Source organism: Mesoplodon densirostris, chromosome 1 (genome assembly GCF_025265405.1).
Source record: "Mesoplodon densirostris isolate mMesDen1 chromosome 1, mMesDen1 primary haplotype, whole genome shotgun sequence".
In the NCBI taxonomy this organism is placed as follows: domain Eukaryota; kingdom Metazoa; phylum Chordata; class Mammalia; order Artiodactyla; family Ziphiidae; genus Mesoplodon; species Mesoplodon densirostris.
In genome coordinates this window covers 91907661-91925656 of record NC_082661.1, presented here as the reverse complement: position 1 = coordinate 91925656, position 17996 = coordinate 91907661, and positions in this window count along the sequence as shown.

Here is a 17996-nt window from a genome sequence, read left to right as displayed (position 1 = left end):
AGGTGTATGTTAGAAAACTGATCCTATTTGATGTGCTGGATTTAACTGTGCATGCACTTGAATTGCAAACAAAGTCTTTCAAAGGAGAGACTTAGTAAGTTTGGAATGACAAAAGTATGTTAGGAAATTCAGGTGAAATGTATTTATAAAAATCTTTTAGCACACACAACGGACTAAATAAAGAAAGAAGAAAGAGGGATTTGCAATAAGAAGTAAATCATCCCCAAAGCTAACTTTCCTCTTCTGTACATTATGTACAACTTAGGACAGTAAAGTATGGTTTTCTATAGTAGAAAAATACACTTAAATTTGGATTTTTCCTCTGATTCTTAAGTTCTTTGACTACAGTAAAAAAAAAAAGAGGATTAATCACGTCTTCTAGTAACAGAAAATCTCACAACAGTTTTCAAAATAAAAGCGTGTGATTGACTAGAGAGAATTACCTGTCTGCCAACTTTGTGAAATGTAAGCACCTCATGTGTCAAATTGGAGACAAGTTATCTGCTCACAGATGTATGAATAAAATGTCTGTAGAATCAAACCTTTTATGCACTGCAAAGCACTATTCAAATTGCAACCATTATTTTTAGTTAACTGTGGTTTTGAAAGATATTAGAAATTGTTTTTCTAATGACTTCAGAAATATATCATTATAATCCCATGAATAATTGTAAGAATTTTAAGTATTCATTCTGAGTCCTCTAAATGTTCTTGTTTTAGTCTTAAAGAGTTTTTGGGGTTTATTTGAAATTACCAGTCCAAAAATTCTTCAACAAATAAAATTAAGGTGAACAAAGGTATGTCATACTCTTTTCATAATTAGGTTAATTTTAAAGTAAATGTTTATGCCTCTTTAAAATTTTAGTTTTTTAATTTTAGCAAACTATTATAAAAACCACTGGTGATACTATTTTCTCTAAAATATTAGCTTAAACAGAAGCTTTTTAATGGTCCTTCAACATTATTATCATTTATGATGATATTATGATAATGATATCATTTATGATATGATATTATCATTATGATAATCATTTATCATTATCATTTATTATCATTTATTCAACATTATTATCATTTATTATCATTTATACACCTATTTTACCTTTTAGCTTTTACTAAACTTACAAAGTTTATACATTTTCATACAGAGTGGTCTAATTTGAAGTTTCTTTAAAACATCATTTAAACTCAATAGATAAAATGAATCTTGAGCCTACACAATAAATGTCATATAGGATTTTGTTGCTTACGGAAAACTAACTTTTCTTGAGGAAATTTGCTAGCCGTTAACAAAAGGTACTAGTAGAAATTACAGTATTTATAGCGTTTTCATTACAAATAGATTCTCCAAAGCTCTGGCTTGATTCAAAACAACTCATCATATATTCTTTCATAAACTCCTTTAAATTCATAACAGACTGGGTGATAGGAGGAGGAGATAGGATCGAGAAAGCAACTAGGACCTTTAAAATACAATCAAGTCATTGAGGTTAAATGGGACTGTGGCACGTTGTGGCTTTAAAATTCTAGACAGAACAGAAACTCAGGGTCTAAAATTTTACATTTTAATCATTAAAAAAATCCCCCACAACTTTATAAGAAAGTGCCTTACTGTAGCAGGTGCTCAGTAAATACTTGTGGAACAAACTGGCTTGGCTCATCAATACCAAACCAAGTTCACTACTATCATTAGATAGCCCCACTGGATTTCCCACTAGATGGCAGTCCCACACAGAGATGTCTCCTTTGCAATTTGCTTGGTAGAAAAATTGCATTTATGTGAAAACCTGTCTTTTTTTTTTTTTTATAACAACAACAGCAAAATCTTAGAATAAATATTTTAAAATTAAAACCACTTCAATTTTTTGTTGTAATTTGTTTTCCAGTTTTTCTTTTGATTTCTAAAATCAATTTTGACAATTATAAAATTATAGTCGTCCTGGAAAATAGTACAACTCTTGGGTTAAGGTCACTTGTATGAAATTATTACATGTGAGATAGGGTTAGAGAAGGTGTGAGAAAAGCAAGCACTAAAAGAACTTTCCTCATTCATCATGGTACAGTTATGTAGTGGGGTTGTTCTGCTTTAAAGCCAAGCACACCAGAAGTAGTACTTGGAGCATGATGCTTGCAATGACTGATAACCATTATTCATGACCAAGGGAAGCACAGATAAGTGAGACTGAACAGAACACCATAATTCACTTCTATTATCCAATAAATCTTGCAAAAAAGATTTTAATCCTAGTATGTGGCATTGTAGTTAGAGTCTATCATAGCTGAAGTTGAGGAACCATTTAGAGTCACAAGAAGGTTATTTGTGCCCTACTTTTATTATTAAAATTTAATATGCTAAACATAATGAACTAAATATGAAAAAAGAACTAGTTTTTGGATAAGGTTGGTATGTGATAGTCAAAAATTTAATATTAATGGTTTAACTACTATTTTTATGTCTTGTACAGGTTGATAACTTGCAATATTTGTCACAACTTTCGGGAAAATTTTTGGTGCTATTTAAAGAATTTTTGAAATTATTTCAAATTAAAATAATAAATATTTAACTTTGTTGTTAATTTTCAAGTAGTCTACATTTTCTACAGACAATTCATTTCCTATTCTAGGAGCAATAAGATTTTGTTTAAAATACAGAACGATTTCTCATTATTTTAACATTTCCCCAATAAAACTTGCTTTTATCATTTATACATGTCCTCAAAGTATCTTATTCAATTACCTTATTAAGTGGAAAAATGAGTTTAAAGTGTCAGGGCAATTCTTTTTCATAACTTGAATATGAAGATACAGTAAAAAAGCGTGACAATAGATATTTATAATTTAAAATTCAAGGATCTTGTTTTTTAAAGGCAAAATCAATATAAATGATACATTGCTATATATAGTCCCCTTCTAGGTACTGGGAAAGTAAATCATAGAATTTTTCTTTCTACAATTTGAAAAAAAATGTAACATATTATAATGTATAGAAATTATGGGACTTTGGTGTCTATACGAGCAAGGATTTCCCATCTCAAAGTATAATACTGTAATGCATTTGAGCTTAACTGATACTGTTAAAATGAAAATAAGTTAATGATGGAAACACTAGTGACTCTGAAAAAACTAAGGTTTATTAAATATTTATAGTGTTCCTAACCCATTGAATTTTTGAATTTTATTATTTATAATTTTGTTTAGATAATGGAAGTTTTTAAAATATTGAAATCCAATTGACATAAAGTTGTGTAAGTCTAAGGTGTACAACATGTTGATTTGATATATTCATATATTACAATATGATTACCACTGTAATATTAGCTAACACCTCCATTACCCCACATAATTAACATTTATTTCTGGTGGTGAGAACATTTAAAATCTAGTCTCTTAGCACCTTGAAGTGTATAATACAGTACTGTTGACTATAATCACAAAGTTGTACATTACAGCTCCAGAACTTACTCCTCTTATAACTGCAAGTGTGTGTCCTTTGACCAACATTATCTCCTAATTCTACCACCCCACTGCCCCTGGCAAGCACCATTTTACTCTCTGTTTCTACAAGTTCAGCTTTTTCAGATTATACATGTAAGTGAGTTGTTTGTATATTTTAGAAATTTATCCCTTGTTGGTTGCATTATTTGCAAATATTTTTTCCCACTGTGTAGGTTGTCTTTTCATTTGTTTATGGTTTCCTTTTCTGTGCAAAAATTTTAAGGTTAATTAGGTCCCATTTGTTTACTTTTGTTTTTATTTCCATTACTCTAGGAGGTGGATCAAAAAAGATATTGCTGTGATTTATTTCAGAGTGTGTTCTGCCTATATTTTCCTCTAAGTTTTATAGTGTCCAACCTTACATTGAGATCTTTGATCCCTTTTGAGTTTATTTTTGTGTATGGTATTAGAGAATGTTCTAATTTCATTCTTTTACATGTAGCTGTCCAGTTTTCCCAGCACCACTTATTGAAGAGACTGTCTTTTCTCCATTGTATATTCTTGGCTCTTTTGTCATAGATTATTTGACCATACATGCATGAGTTTATTTCTAGGCTTTCTATCCTGTTCCATTGATTTATATTTTTGTTTTTGTGCCCATACCATACTGTTTTGATTATTGTAACTTTGTAGTATAGTCTTAAGTCAGGGAGCCTGATTCCTCCAGCTCCATTTTTTTTCCCTCAAGATTGCTTTGGTTATTCAGGTTCTTTTGTGTCTCCATACAAATTTTTTGATGTTTTGTTCTAATTCTGTGAAAAATGCCATTAGTAACTTGATTGGGATTGCATTCAATCTGTAGATTCCCTTGGGTAGTATAGTCATTTTGACAGTATTGATTCTTCCAATCCAAGAACATGGTATATCTTTCTATCTGTTTGTGTCTTCTTTGATTTCTTTCTTCATTGTCTTCTAGTTTTCAGAGTACAGGTCTTTTGCCTCCTTAAGTAGGTTTATTTCTAGGTATTTTATTTCTGATGTGATGGTAAATGGGATTGTTTCCTTAATTTCTCTTTCTGATCTTTTGTTGTTAGTGTATAGAAATGCAACAGATTTCTGTGTATTAATTTTGTATCCTGCAACTTTTCCAGACTCATTGATGAACTCTAGTAGTTTTCTGGTTGCGTCTTTAGGATTTTTTATGTATATTATCATGTCATCTGCAAACAGTGACAATTTTTCTTCTTTTCCAATTCGGATTCCTTTGTTTCTTTTTCTTCTCTGATTGTTGGGGGTAGGACTTCCAAATCTGTGTTGAATAAAAGTAGTGAGAGTGAGCATTCTTGTCTTGTTCCTGATCTTAGAGGAAATGTTTTCAGCTTTTCACTGTTGAGTATGATGTTAGCCATGGGTTTGTCATATATGGCCTTTATTATGTTGAGGTGTGTTCCCTCTATGTTTACATTCTGAAGAGATTTTATCATAAATCAGTGTTGATTTTATCAAAAGCTTTCTCTGCATCTACTGAGATAATCATATAGTTTTCATTCAATTTGTTAATGTGAATATCAATCACCCATTGAATTGTGGATATTGAAAAATCCTTGCCTCCCTGGAATAAATCCCACTCGATCATGGTGTATGATCCTTTTAATGTGTTGTTGGATTTACTTTGCTAGTATTTTGTTAAGAATTTTTGCATCTAGGTTCATCAGTGATATTGTCCTGTAATTTTCTTTTTCTTATGATATCTTTGGATTGGTATCAGGGTGATGGTGGCACAGAATGAGTTTGGAAGTGTTCCTTCCTCTGTAATTTTGGAATAGTTTCAGAAGGATAGGTATTAACTCTTCTCTAAATGTTTGGTAGAATTTGCCTGTGAAGCTATCTGGTCCTAGACTTTTGTTTGTTGGGAGTTTTTAAATCACAGTTTCAATTTCAGTACTTGTGATTGGTTTGTTCATATTTTCTATTTCTTCCTGGTTCAGTCTTGGGAGATTTTACCTTCCTAAGAATTTGTCCATTTCTTCTAGATTGTCCATTTTATTGGCATACAGTTGCTTATAGTATTCTCTTATGGTCCTTTGTATTTCTGTGATGTCAGTTGTAACTTCTTTTTCATTTCTAATTTTATTGATTTAGGCCTTTTCCCTTTTCTTTCTTTCTCTAGTTGCTTTAGGTGTAGAGTTAGACTGTTTATTTGAAATTTTTCTTGTTTCCTGAGGTAAGATTTTATTGCTATAAACTTCCCTCTTAGAACTGCTTTTGCTGCATCCCATAGGTTTTGGATTGTCATATTTTCATTTGACTTCCTCTTTGACTTATTCAGTGATCGGTTGGTTGTTTTAGTAGCATGTTGTTCAGCCTCCACATGTTTGTGTTTTTTGCAGTTTTTTTCTTGTAGTTGATTTCTAGTCTCATAGTGTTGTGGTTGGAAAAGATACTTGATATGATTTCAATTTTTTAAAATTTAGGCTCTTTTGTAGCCTAGCATGTGTTCTATCCTGGAGACTGTTCCATGTGAACTTGACAAGAATGTGTATTCTACTGCTTTCAGATGGAATGCTCTATGAGTATCAGTTAAGGCCATTAGGCCTAATGTGTTATATAAAGGCCTGAGTTTCCTTATTGATTTTCTGTCTGGGTGATCTTTCCATGGATGTAATCAGGGTGTTAAAGTCCCCTATGATTATTGTATTACTATTGATTTCTCCTTTTATGTCTGTTAATATTTGCCTTATATATTGAGGTGTTCCTATGTTGGGCACATATGTATTTATAATTGTTTTACATTCTTCTTGATTTGACCCTTTGATAATTATGTAGTGTCCTCCTTTGCCTCTTGTAGTAGTCTTTATTTTAAAGTCTATTTTGTCCGATATGAGTATTAATACTCCAGCTTTCTTCTGATTTCTATCTGCATGGAATACCATTTTCTATCCCCTCACTTTCAGTCTGTATGTGTCTCTAAATCTGAAGTGGATCTCTTGTAGACAGCATATATATGGGTCTTATTTTTGTATCCATTCAGCCAGTTTATGTCTTTTGGTTGTAACATTTAATCCATTTACATTTGAGGTAAGTACCGGTATGTATGGCCTTACTGTCACCTTGTTAATAATTTTGGATTTGCTTTTGTAGGTCTTTGTATTCCTTTCCTCTTATGTTCTCTTCTCTTCTGATTTGGTGACTATCTTTAGTGTTGTGTTTGGATTCCTTTGTGTGTGTGTGTGTGTGTGTACCTATAATATAGATTTTTGCTTTGTGGTTACCATGAGATTTTGGTATAGTGGTCTGTATATACATGATTGTTTTAAGTTGCTGATATCTTAATTTCAAATGCATTTTAGATATTCTGTATTTGTACTCTCCTCCTGTCACAGTTACTGGGTTTGATATCATATTTGTGTGTGGATGATTTCCTATCTTTACTGTTTGTTTGCCATTATTGGTGAGCTTTCCCATTTCATAATTTTCTTGTTTATAGTTGTAGCCTTTTCTTTTGTGCCTGGGTAAGTTCCTTTAGCATTTGTTGTAAAGCGTTTTTGTAAAGTTTTGTGGTGATGAATCTTTTACCTTTTGCTTGTCTGTAAAGCTTTTGATTTCCCCATCAAATGTGAATGAGAGTCTTTCTGGGTTATAGGTTTTTCCCTTTCAACACTTTAAATATATAGTGCCACTTCCTTCTGCCCTGCAGAGTTTCTGCTGAAGAATCAGCTGATCGTCCCCTCATCTCATGGGGATTCCCTTGTATGTTATTTGTTGCTTTTCCCTTGTTGCTTTTAATGTTTTCTTTGTCTTTAACTTTTGTCAATTTGATTACCATGTGTCTCAGTGTGTTCCTCCTTTGGTTACTCCTGTATGGGGCTCTCTGTGCTTCCTGGACTTGGGTGACTGTTTTCTTTTCCATGTTAGGGAAGTTTTCAGCTATTAGCTCTTCAAATATTTTCTCAGGCCCTTTTTCTCTCTCTTCTCTGTCTGAGACCCCTGTAATATGAATGTTGGTGCATCCATTCTTTTCGTGAGTTCTTGGATCATCTTTATGATCATTACTCTGAACTCTTTCTCGGGTCAATTTTCTATCTCAACTTCACTGTTATTATTCTGGGATTTTATCTTGTTTTTTATTTGGAACATATTCCTTTGCTGTCTCATTTTGTTTAAATTTCTATTTGTATTTTTATGTACATATTAGATTAGTTACATTTCTCAACAATGGAGAAGTGGCCCTCTGTAGGGGATGTCCTATGTATCCCAGCACTATACTCCCCTCTCGTCACCCAAGGGCCAGGGACCAGCTGGTCCCAGGGTATGTTCTGACCTGTGTTTGTGGACTCAGTTCTGAAGGCTATGGGACTGTAGTTTTCTTGTTTCTGGTGTCTGCCCCCTGGTGGGTGAGGCTGGTTTAGAGGCTTGTACAGGCTTCCTGGTGGTAGGGGCTGGTGATTGCCCGCTGGTGGGTGGAGCTGGGTCTTGGCCCTCTGGGGGGCAGTGTCGTGTTATGGGGCATACCTAGAATTGACTGTAGGCTCAGGAAGTCTTCAAGCAGACTCTGTGCTGATGGGTGGGGTTGTGTTCCTACCCTGTTAGTTGTTTGGCCTGAGGCATCCCAGCACTGAAGCCTACAGGTTGTTAGGTGGGGCCAGGTCTTGGTGCTAGTGACCCAAGCAAGATGTATGCCTCCATCAAGAGTTCAAGTAATGAACACTCCCTGTTATCTCCACCACTAGTGTCCAAATCCCCAGCATGAGTCACAGCCACCCCTCACCTACCCAGGAGACCCTCCAAGACCAGCAGGCATGTCTGGACCAGGCTCCTATGAAGTCACTGATTTTTCTATGGGTCCCAGTGCACATGAGAACTTGTGTGCATCCTCCAACGGTGGAGTCTCTGTTTCCCCCAGTCCTGTGGGGCTCCTGAAATCAAACCCCACTGGTCTTCAAAGCCACATGCTCTGGGGGTTCCTACTCCCAATGCTGGACCCCTAGGTTAGGGTGCCTGACATGGGGCTCAGAGCTCTCACTCTTGTGGGAAAACTTCTGCAACATAATTATTCTTCATTTTATGGGTCATCCACCTGAGGGTTATAGGATTTGATTATATCCCGTGTACACCCCTCCTACTATCTCATTGGTTTCTTCTTTATGTATTTGGATGTAGCATATCTTTTTTGGTAGGTTCCAGTCTTTTTTTAATCAGTGGTTATGCAGCAGTTTGTTGTGATTTTGGTGTGCTCATGAGGGGAGGTGAGCTCAAGGTCTTTCTGCTCTGCCATCTTGTCTCCCTCATTGAATGTTTATTTCACCTTAGGCAGAGTCATTTGTGAAGACTAAATGAGATCATTAATGACAGTCTCAACTCAAATAGGGAAACTGATACTCAGAGCCATGAAGTGGCTTTATCTGAGGTCACTAGTCAATGAGGATTAAATATTTTCTAACAACAACAACAAAAAGACCCCAAACTAAACTTGAGCTCTTCCATGGTTCTAGAATTTCAGTTACAGGTATTATTTATATTACACATAATACTAGCCCAGAGGTCTCTGATATACTGTTCATTTTCTATTCAACCTTTTTATCCTTACTGGGCATTATTTTGAATAGTCCCATTGCAATGTCTTTAAGTTCACTGATCTTTTTTTTTTTTCTTTTGCATTGTCTTATCTGCTCTTAATCGCATCCAGTATTTTTTTTCATCTCCATAAATTTTATTTGGGCTCTATTTATGTATTTCATTTCTTTTATCATCATATCCAGAATTTCTTCAACCTTCTTGATCATATGGAACATATTTATAATAGCTGTTCTAATGTCTTTTTCTCCTATTTCCACCATCTTTGTCATTTCTGTTTTCGTTTTGATTGGTTGAGTTTTTTCCTCTTGGTTATGTTTCTGTGCATGAATGGTGATTTTTAATTGCATGCCAAACATTATAAATTTAAGATGTTAGGTGCTGGATTTTGTTTATTTATTTAAATAATTTTAGATTTTTCTTTTCTGGAATAGAGTTTAAATTACTTGAGATCAGTTTGACCCTTTTCATGACTTGTCTTTAAGCTTTGTTAAGATGAGTCTAGAGCAGCCTTTAGTCTCAGGCTGATTTAGCTGAGCTAGTAAGGTGATACCCTTCTGAGACTCCTACTTCATGCCTGATGTATTGGAAATTCTTTCTATTCTGACTGGTGGGAAAAGAAGGTATTCTCTACCCTAGTGAACTCCTAGAATTATTCAGCTTATTATTTTTCACTGGTTCTTTTCACAGTCTTGGGAATTTTTCTCTCATGTATGTGCAGATTAGTACTCCACCAAGTGATTTGTTGGACCTCTCTGCAGATTCCTGGGGCTCTCACTATCTCTGTAACTCCCTGCTTTCTTGCCACGCAAATCCTAGTCACTTTGTTCTCCACACCTCTGATGTCTCTTTTTCCTCTGATTGGTGAGACCACTGAGCAGCATTTGGATACTCTCTTCTTTTCTGTAAGTTGGAAACTGCCCCATGCCCCCAAACAAAAAAACTTAGTCTTCATATTTCTTTGAATAACTTTCTGTATGAGAAGCAATAGAATTCTTAAGATAATTCTCAATTTGGTTAGGCACAGTATTCTAAAGTTGACAAAAGAGGATCATAGATTATCTAAGAGTTATTAGTTATAGGCCCTACAAGGCAGACAGAAAATAATATAGGTTAAAATTATTTAAAAGATATTGAATGTAGGGTGAAGGTAAAGATCTCTTTCTTGATAGAATTTCAGAATGTGCAAATGTATGTGTTGTCAAAACTTAAGCAAGTATACAATTCAGATTTCTGCATTTATTGGATGTAAATTTTACATAAAATGAAAAACTTTATAAATAATATTGAATTATAATTAATATGCATACTGAAATATTTAGAGACAAGCTACATATATCTGTAGTTTACTTTGTATCAAAAAAAAAAGATTGATGAATAGATGGACAGACAGATAAAGAAAGTGTGATGAAACAAATATAATAAAATGTTAATGGCAGAACATGATGAAGAATTTAAGGATGTTTCCTCTAAAGTTCTTTTGACTTTCTTATGTGTTGGAAATTTTTTCATAAGAAAATGTTGAATAAATTGAATATATACATATTTTTTGCACAAAAAGTACAGCAAAACAGGGTAAGAGATAAAATACTAGGAGCCAAGAAGAAAGGAACCAGACAACCAAAGATTTCCTGACATGCTTCTTTTATTTTAAAATATTTCACAGATCTATGAAGTGAAAATTAACCAAGACTCAGGGGAAAATTTGTGGGTGTCTGCAGGTGTTTGCAGGAACTTATGAATACCACTGAACATCTGCAAAAATATTTTCTATTCACTATGCACTATTCACAGATACTTTTTCAATGGACAAGACAGCTTGGAAAAGCTGGTATCAACCAAACTGTATGAAGGGAAATTCTTGGCCCATAAATGGTTTAGTCTCTTCTGAATACAATGTGTTTAAATAATTCTACTTGCTGTATTTCTGAATGTGTTGGTACAGTATAATGCATACTTTTCCATCTGGAATTATGTACTCTGAAAAAGTGGCTGAAAGAAATGACTCATGCTATGTCAGAAATAACAAATAAATACTAAAACTTATATTTTTATATGTATTACTTTTATTTGAATACCCCAGAAAATCTTAGATATAATAACATTTTTATTTGTCCAGAAACTTATGTAATTAGAGAGGGTAGTGGTTTATAATCCTGGACAAGATTACCTGATCGTGAGTCTGGCTATACATTTACAAGCTAAGAATCTTTCTACACCTTCAGTTTCCTTACTTATAAAATTTATGTGATAATAGTAGTAATCTCCTAGAGTTGTTGTGAGGGTTAAATAATCAATTATAACAGAGCCTGACACATAGTGTAGTGAGTGCTTAGCAGATGTTAGCCAGCATTCTTAAACCTAGGCTTACAGCTAGAAAAATTCATAGGATAAGTTCTACACATATTTAGAGATCACTAGGATGTGAAACAACAGACCTAGAATTCTGGTTCTGCGGCCTCTTCTAACCATAGAAAGTATTATATTAAACCATGATCCACAAGATCTTGGAAAATTAATAAATAAAAGCTAGTTTAGTGTCAAGTTGCTCGAAGGGTTCCCAAAGGAGTTCTAAAACACAACTTTGAGAAAGAATTCCAAAACCACCTCCATGGCATGGTTGGCTAACTATTTTAGGATAGAGCTTAAATTTCACTACGTCCTTTACTACTTCAAGGTTCTCTTGTTCTGAGGCAATCTGTAGAACAATCATGTGGAGAAAAATGAAATAGTGCTCCAAAAGAGAAAACAACTAATGAGAAATAATGAGTGGATGAAAAATTATTAGAGTTTGTTTTAGCATGAATGTGTGGTGATACATTTTTCCAAAATATATAATGTACTTTATGTTCTTAAAATATGCCAACCTTATAAGACATTGATTTCTTAGAGAAAATGAAATGTTATTTAAACACAAGTGTATTCTATCTGTTGAGATTCGTTAATTATGAGTACAGTTTCTGAGGCAACATTCTTGGCCTCATGAAAAGTTCTAATGTTACTCTCTTCCCTGTGCATAGAATACTGTTGCATACCATATTAATTAGCAAGAGCTAATCCATACCCATCTCATAAACATAGGCAGCTCTCTTTCAGATTTCTTTGGAAAAAATAGCCAAAAGAAGACTGGAAATGATAAAATATTGACTCATGGAATCATTGAAATTAGGTCCAGTGTTGGTCAGACACTGTCTTTGACTTATCTGGGTCACAGGTGCCTGTGCTAGAGTCTTGGTGAACTACTTCATTTGGACTGGAAATTCAGATTCAGTTTGTATGGATATACATTCCAAAGAGTTTTGACACAGAAATCTAAAACCCGTGTTGATGGATGTTTTACTCATTTGTTAACTACACATTACACTGTAGCTCTCTCTGTATTTTTCCCCTCATATTGGGTCTGGCTTATCATTTTTGGATATTGAAGGCATGTCTGTTTCAGTTATAAAACACACAATTTTTTAATGCAACGAGAATTTGTTTTAGAATATAAGTGCAATAGGAAAGAAAATGTCATCGTGAGTTCTTAGTTACATTACTAATCATCTAATTGAATTTTAATGGAGAGAGGAAGATGCCTAAGGGTTATACTGAAAACATATATTCACCCATTTATATTTATCATTCAAATAAACTCTGGTAATAATATACAGCAAAAATGTCAGTTATATTTAGCTTCTATGCAGATTAGCACAGCCACAATTCCAATCCCACTATCCCTTTGTGTCCATCACAGTCCCAAGCAACCTCAGCCTCCAATGTGTTAAATAAATCATTATCTAAAAAATGTGAAAGCTTAGGTGCATGACATCCTGCAAGCAGTCACTTTGTGTTTATTTTCTACAGTGACAGAATCTTTGATCTCTCTTACTTATCATGGAAGAATTCTGAAATAAAACTGCTTAAGAACACAACAGTTTATGCACTCTTCCTTAGGTTAACAAAATAATATAATTCACAATGTAATACACTGAGCTTACAGAAAAATAATTAGGTAACTCTTTGCCCTTATAATAAGCAACGATGCAATTGATATGACTTGGTCAACTTGTGAATCAAATGCACCATCCCAAGCTTTAATGCATTAATTGGACACGAAGTCAACCTGCGCTGGTTGTTAACATACCAAGGACTGGAATCTTATCCAAGCATGTACAACCTGTGAGAGGGAGGAAAAATTCAAACAGTAAATTGAACACAGAGAAGACATTTTCAAAGGCAGTTGTCAGGACCAGAAAGGTAGTTGGTTTTGTTGCAAGAATGTGTTGGATATAAGAGATCCTGTCCAGCATAGTTTCACTAATTGAAAGCAGTTTTCTCTATGTTTATGCTTCCCATGAGATGGAAACCAGGAAGCCCAGGAAGTCACCCACAGACTTCCCTCAGTAATTAGGGCCATAAAGGAGAGGACACAGCACACTAAGCAGAGACAAGTTAAAAGGGACAAGGAAAGAGAAAAGTTTTTCCTCTTTATGAGTGGGATGTGGATATTGAGAATGAGAAGCAGATTGAATTACAGGACCCATGAACCTTTGGGTATAATTCTGTAGAACCAGTGGTATAAGGGGACATGTTAAGGAACTCTTAATCAATGACATTTTATCTGGGTCTTAGGGTTCATTAATATTTCTTCTTATGTTGATGTATAAGAAATTTGAAAAAAATTGAATGTATGTTAAACTATTCATCAGTTTCCTCACAGGAAACAGAAGTTACATTTAGCTTTATTTAAAGAGATTTGGGAAGGGCTAAGGGAACTAATAAAAGATGTTGAGACACCAAGGAAATAGCAACAGTGGAAACCAATTACTAGGACTAAGACTAAAATGACAATACAAGGAATACTAGAGCCTATGGATGCTCAAGCAATTTAAGGGAACCCTCATGACTTTTTTCACCTGTTCTCTTATCCTCTGCCAAAACTTTCATTAGCTGAACCCAACTAGAAGTCCAAGGGCAGTGAAACTGGGGAGAAGTAGTCTTTAAGTTTATCTCCTCCTCATCTCGAGTCACAGAGAAGGCCAAGAACAAAAGGTGGAGAAATGAATCAGGGGAAGAATGAAGAATTAAGTACTATAGTAATAGAGAACAAAAGGGAGCATGATTGATAGAAACAGTTTGTCCCAAATTCTAGGATCCTCAAATATGTTAAAAGTCACAATGGGGTCTGTGGAGGGAGTATTATCAGATAAGGCTGACTAAAAATAATATTTTCCTCTCTAGGTTGTCGACCTAAAACAGAGAGGCTGACAGTTATTTCTCCAGCAAAAATGGGTTTATTTGGGATAAATAAATAATTGCAGTTCAGGGTCTGCAACCATGGCAAGCCATGTGCAACTCCTCAGCAAAAATGGAGAGAAGAACTCTTTTAAAGAGGGAATAAAGGAATTAGGAGGACTAGAGTAAATAAAGAGTTCAAGGCTTTTCATTGGTTGACTTGTGACTATCTCTCCTTGGCTGAGCTCTTGCCAGGCAAGAAGAGGGAGTCTTTCTTCCTCCTGTTGGGTTCTGCTGTCTTCATAGGGCATGAGAGATTCCTCTTTCTGGTGTCTCAACTCTACTTAATTGAGGTTTCTGTTAATTTTTTCATGGTCTGACCTGAGACAGAAAGGATGCCTTACAGATTATTATCAGAGCCTCAGTTTCTTCAAGAGACCAGTGGAGAGTGGTTGGGGAATCTGACATATTTGGAAATCTTGGTATATTTAGAAAATATTCTGGAAAACTTTAAGAAAGCTTAAAAATATCTCTTTAACAACTTGCCTTGAAGAGATAAGGTTGAAATCTTTGGTTGACAAGTGTTCTTTTGCACTGTTCTTATATTTATGTAGAATGATTGTTTCTTAACAGTGGGTAAACTCAGGTTTAGACATCTCTCTTGTTATTCTCTTTGGTCTGATAAATATAGACAACTAAAGATCTTTTGGAGATTGGATGTATATTATAGGATGTTTTATAGATCAAACATCTCACAAATTTGTCTTTGAATTGTCACTAGAATCTCAGTCTTGCATTGTCAGGGGAATCCTTGATAGGTCCACTGGGATTGTTGATGTTGGAGCTGGGAGAGAAGCAGGTTTGAAAGAGTTATCAGCACATCAGGAAATCAAATCCGTCCCCCCCCCAAAAATATATATATATTTTTTACTGTACGCGGGCCTCTCACTGTTGTGGCCTCCCCCGTTGTGGAGCGCAGGCTCAACGGCCATGGCTCACGGCCCTAGCCACTCCACAGCATGTGGGGTCTTCCTGGACCGGGACATGAACCCGTGTCCCCTGCATCTGCAGGCGGACGCTCGACCATGGCGCCAGCAGGGAAGCCCCCCCCCCAAATATTTTATATCTTGATCTGAGTTTTGCTTCAAGGGTGTATATATGTTTTGGTATTATAAAAAATAAATATTTGATCTTTCCCCCTTGTCCCTGGCACAGAGCTCCTAAAGGCCCTGGAATTTTCTGAATGAGTTTTGTCTTTTCTTTTTTTGGTGTGCTAATGAGATGACTGGTGACTGGACCTCTAGATAGCTTCAGGGTGGAGGCTGGTCACCAGAAAGACCAAGCAAGCCATGATTAGCAGGTTGGAACTTTCAGTCCTCTCCTCAGGGAGAGGGAAGAAGGACTAATATTGAGGTTAGTAACTGATGGACAATGATTTAGTTAATCATGCCTATATAATGAAACCTCCATAAAAACTCTAAATGTTAGGGTTCAGGGAGTTTCTGAGTTGGTGAACACATCAAGGATGATCTTCTCTGAGAGGGCATAAAAATTCTGCACTACCCTCTCACTTATAAGCCTGAGAGGGCGGGTAGTTAATGTGTCCTAAAGAACCCAGGAGGCTTTCAAGTGTCAGAGCTCTCAGATATGAGGAGTGGAAATGATGCATGAGACTGAAGAAAAATACATTGTCTTTGGAAAAATCTGTCTGAGGAATTGTTGACCCCCACGTCTGCTTGCAGACTGCCCCTCAGACAAAAAAAATGTGGAACAAATGGAAACTAAAACCAAAGAGAGATGCTTCTCCATTTAAAATTATTAACACTTTAGTAAAATCAAAGCAACTGTTTAATGGCCAAAGTAAAATTCAGTGTTCTCTTATTTAGGAAGCTACCAGAATTGAGGATGGATTCATACACACTTCCAGTAGTAAGTAATGTCCACCAGCAAACAAGGCAAAATTATGTATACACATTTATTTTATTGCTTTATTATTACATATGAATCAACAACATAGGATAACCACTCATTTGAAGAAATTAGGAACATAAGAGAGAATGATCAAGATAAAGAAATAGGGAAATATGACCTGGAGGAAGCAGATATTTTAGGAAGACACTATTAAGATAACAGAAAAGAGAACAATAACAAAAATTCTTAAAAATATTAAATGTTGGGCCTCCCTGGTGGCGCAAGTGGTTGAGAGTCCGCCTGCCGATGCAGGGGATACGGGTTCGTGCCCCGGTCTGGGAGGATCGCATATGCCGCGGAGCGGCTGGGCCCGTGAGCCATGGCCGCTGAGCCTGCGCGTCCGGAGCCTGCGCGTCCGGAGCCTGTGCTCCGCAACGGGGGAGGCCACAACAGTGAGAGGCCCGCATACCGCAAAAAAAAAAAAAAAAAAAAAAAAAAAAAAAAAAAAAAAAAATTAAATGTTCTCTAATTAGTCTCAGAATTTTAAGTGAGAATCTCCCTAAAAAAAAAAAAAAAAAAAAAAAAACTAGAATGCTCTAAAGAGAATATCAGAGAATTAGAGAAGCTTCCTGGAAAATAAACAAATGAATGTTGCAATTAAAACAAACAAATAGGAGAAAGGGAAACCTCTCCCAGCAGCCTCAGAAGCAGCGGATTAAAGCTCCACAATCAACTTGATGTACCCTGCACTGTGGAATACATGAATAGACAACAAATCATCCCAAATTGAGGAGCCAGGAGTCAGTGCTGTGCCTCTGAGGTGGGAGAGCCAACTTCAGGACACTGGTCCACAAGAGACCTCCCAGCTCCACATAATATCAAATGGCGAAAATCTTCCAGAGATCTCCATCTCAACACCAGCACCCAGCTTCACTCAACGACCAGCAAGCTACAGTGCTGGACACCCTATGCCAAACAACTAGCAAGACAGGAACACAACGCCACCCATTAGCAGAGAGGCTGCCTCAAATCATAAAAAGTCCGCAAACACCCCAAAACACACCACCAGACGTGGACCTGCCCACCAGAAAGACAAGATGCAGCCTCATCCACCAGAACACAGGCAGTAGTCCCCTCCACCAAGAAGCCTACACAACCCACTAAACCAACCTTAGCCACTGGGGACAGACACCAAAAACAACGGGAACTACGAACCTGCAGCCTGCAAAAAGGAGACCCCAAACACAGTAACATAAGCAAAATGAGAAGACAGAAAAACACACAGCAGGAGAAGGAGCAAGATAAAAACCCACCAGACCTAACAAATGAAGAGGTAATAGGCAGTCTATCTGAAAAAGAATTCAGAATAATGATGGTAAAGATGATCCAAAATCTTGGAAATAGAATAGACAAAATGCAAGAAACAGTTAACAAGAACCTAGAAGAACTAAAGACGAATCAAGCATCGATTAAAAACACAATAAATGAAATAAAAAATACTCTAGATGGGATCAATAGCAGAATAACTGAGGCAGAAGAACGGATAAGTGAGGTGGAAGATAAAATAGTGGAAATAACTGCTGCAGAGCAAAATAAAGAAAAAAGAATGAAAAGAACAGAGGACAGTCTCAGAGACCTCTGGGACAACATTAAACGCACCAACATTCGAATTATAGGGGTTCCAGAAGAAGAAGAGAAAAAGAAAGGGACTGAGAAAATATTTGAAGAGATTATAGTTGAAAACTTCCCTAATATGGGAAAGGAAATAGTTAATCAAGTCCAGGAGGCACAGAGAGTCCCATACAGAAAAAATCCAAGGAGAAATACACCAAGACACATATTAATCAAACTGTCAAAAA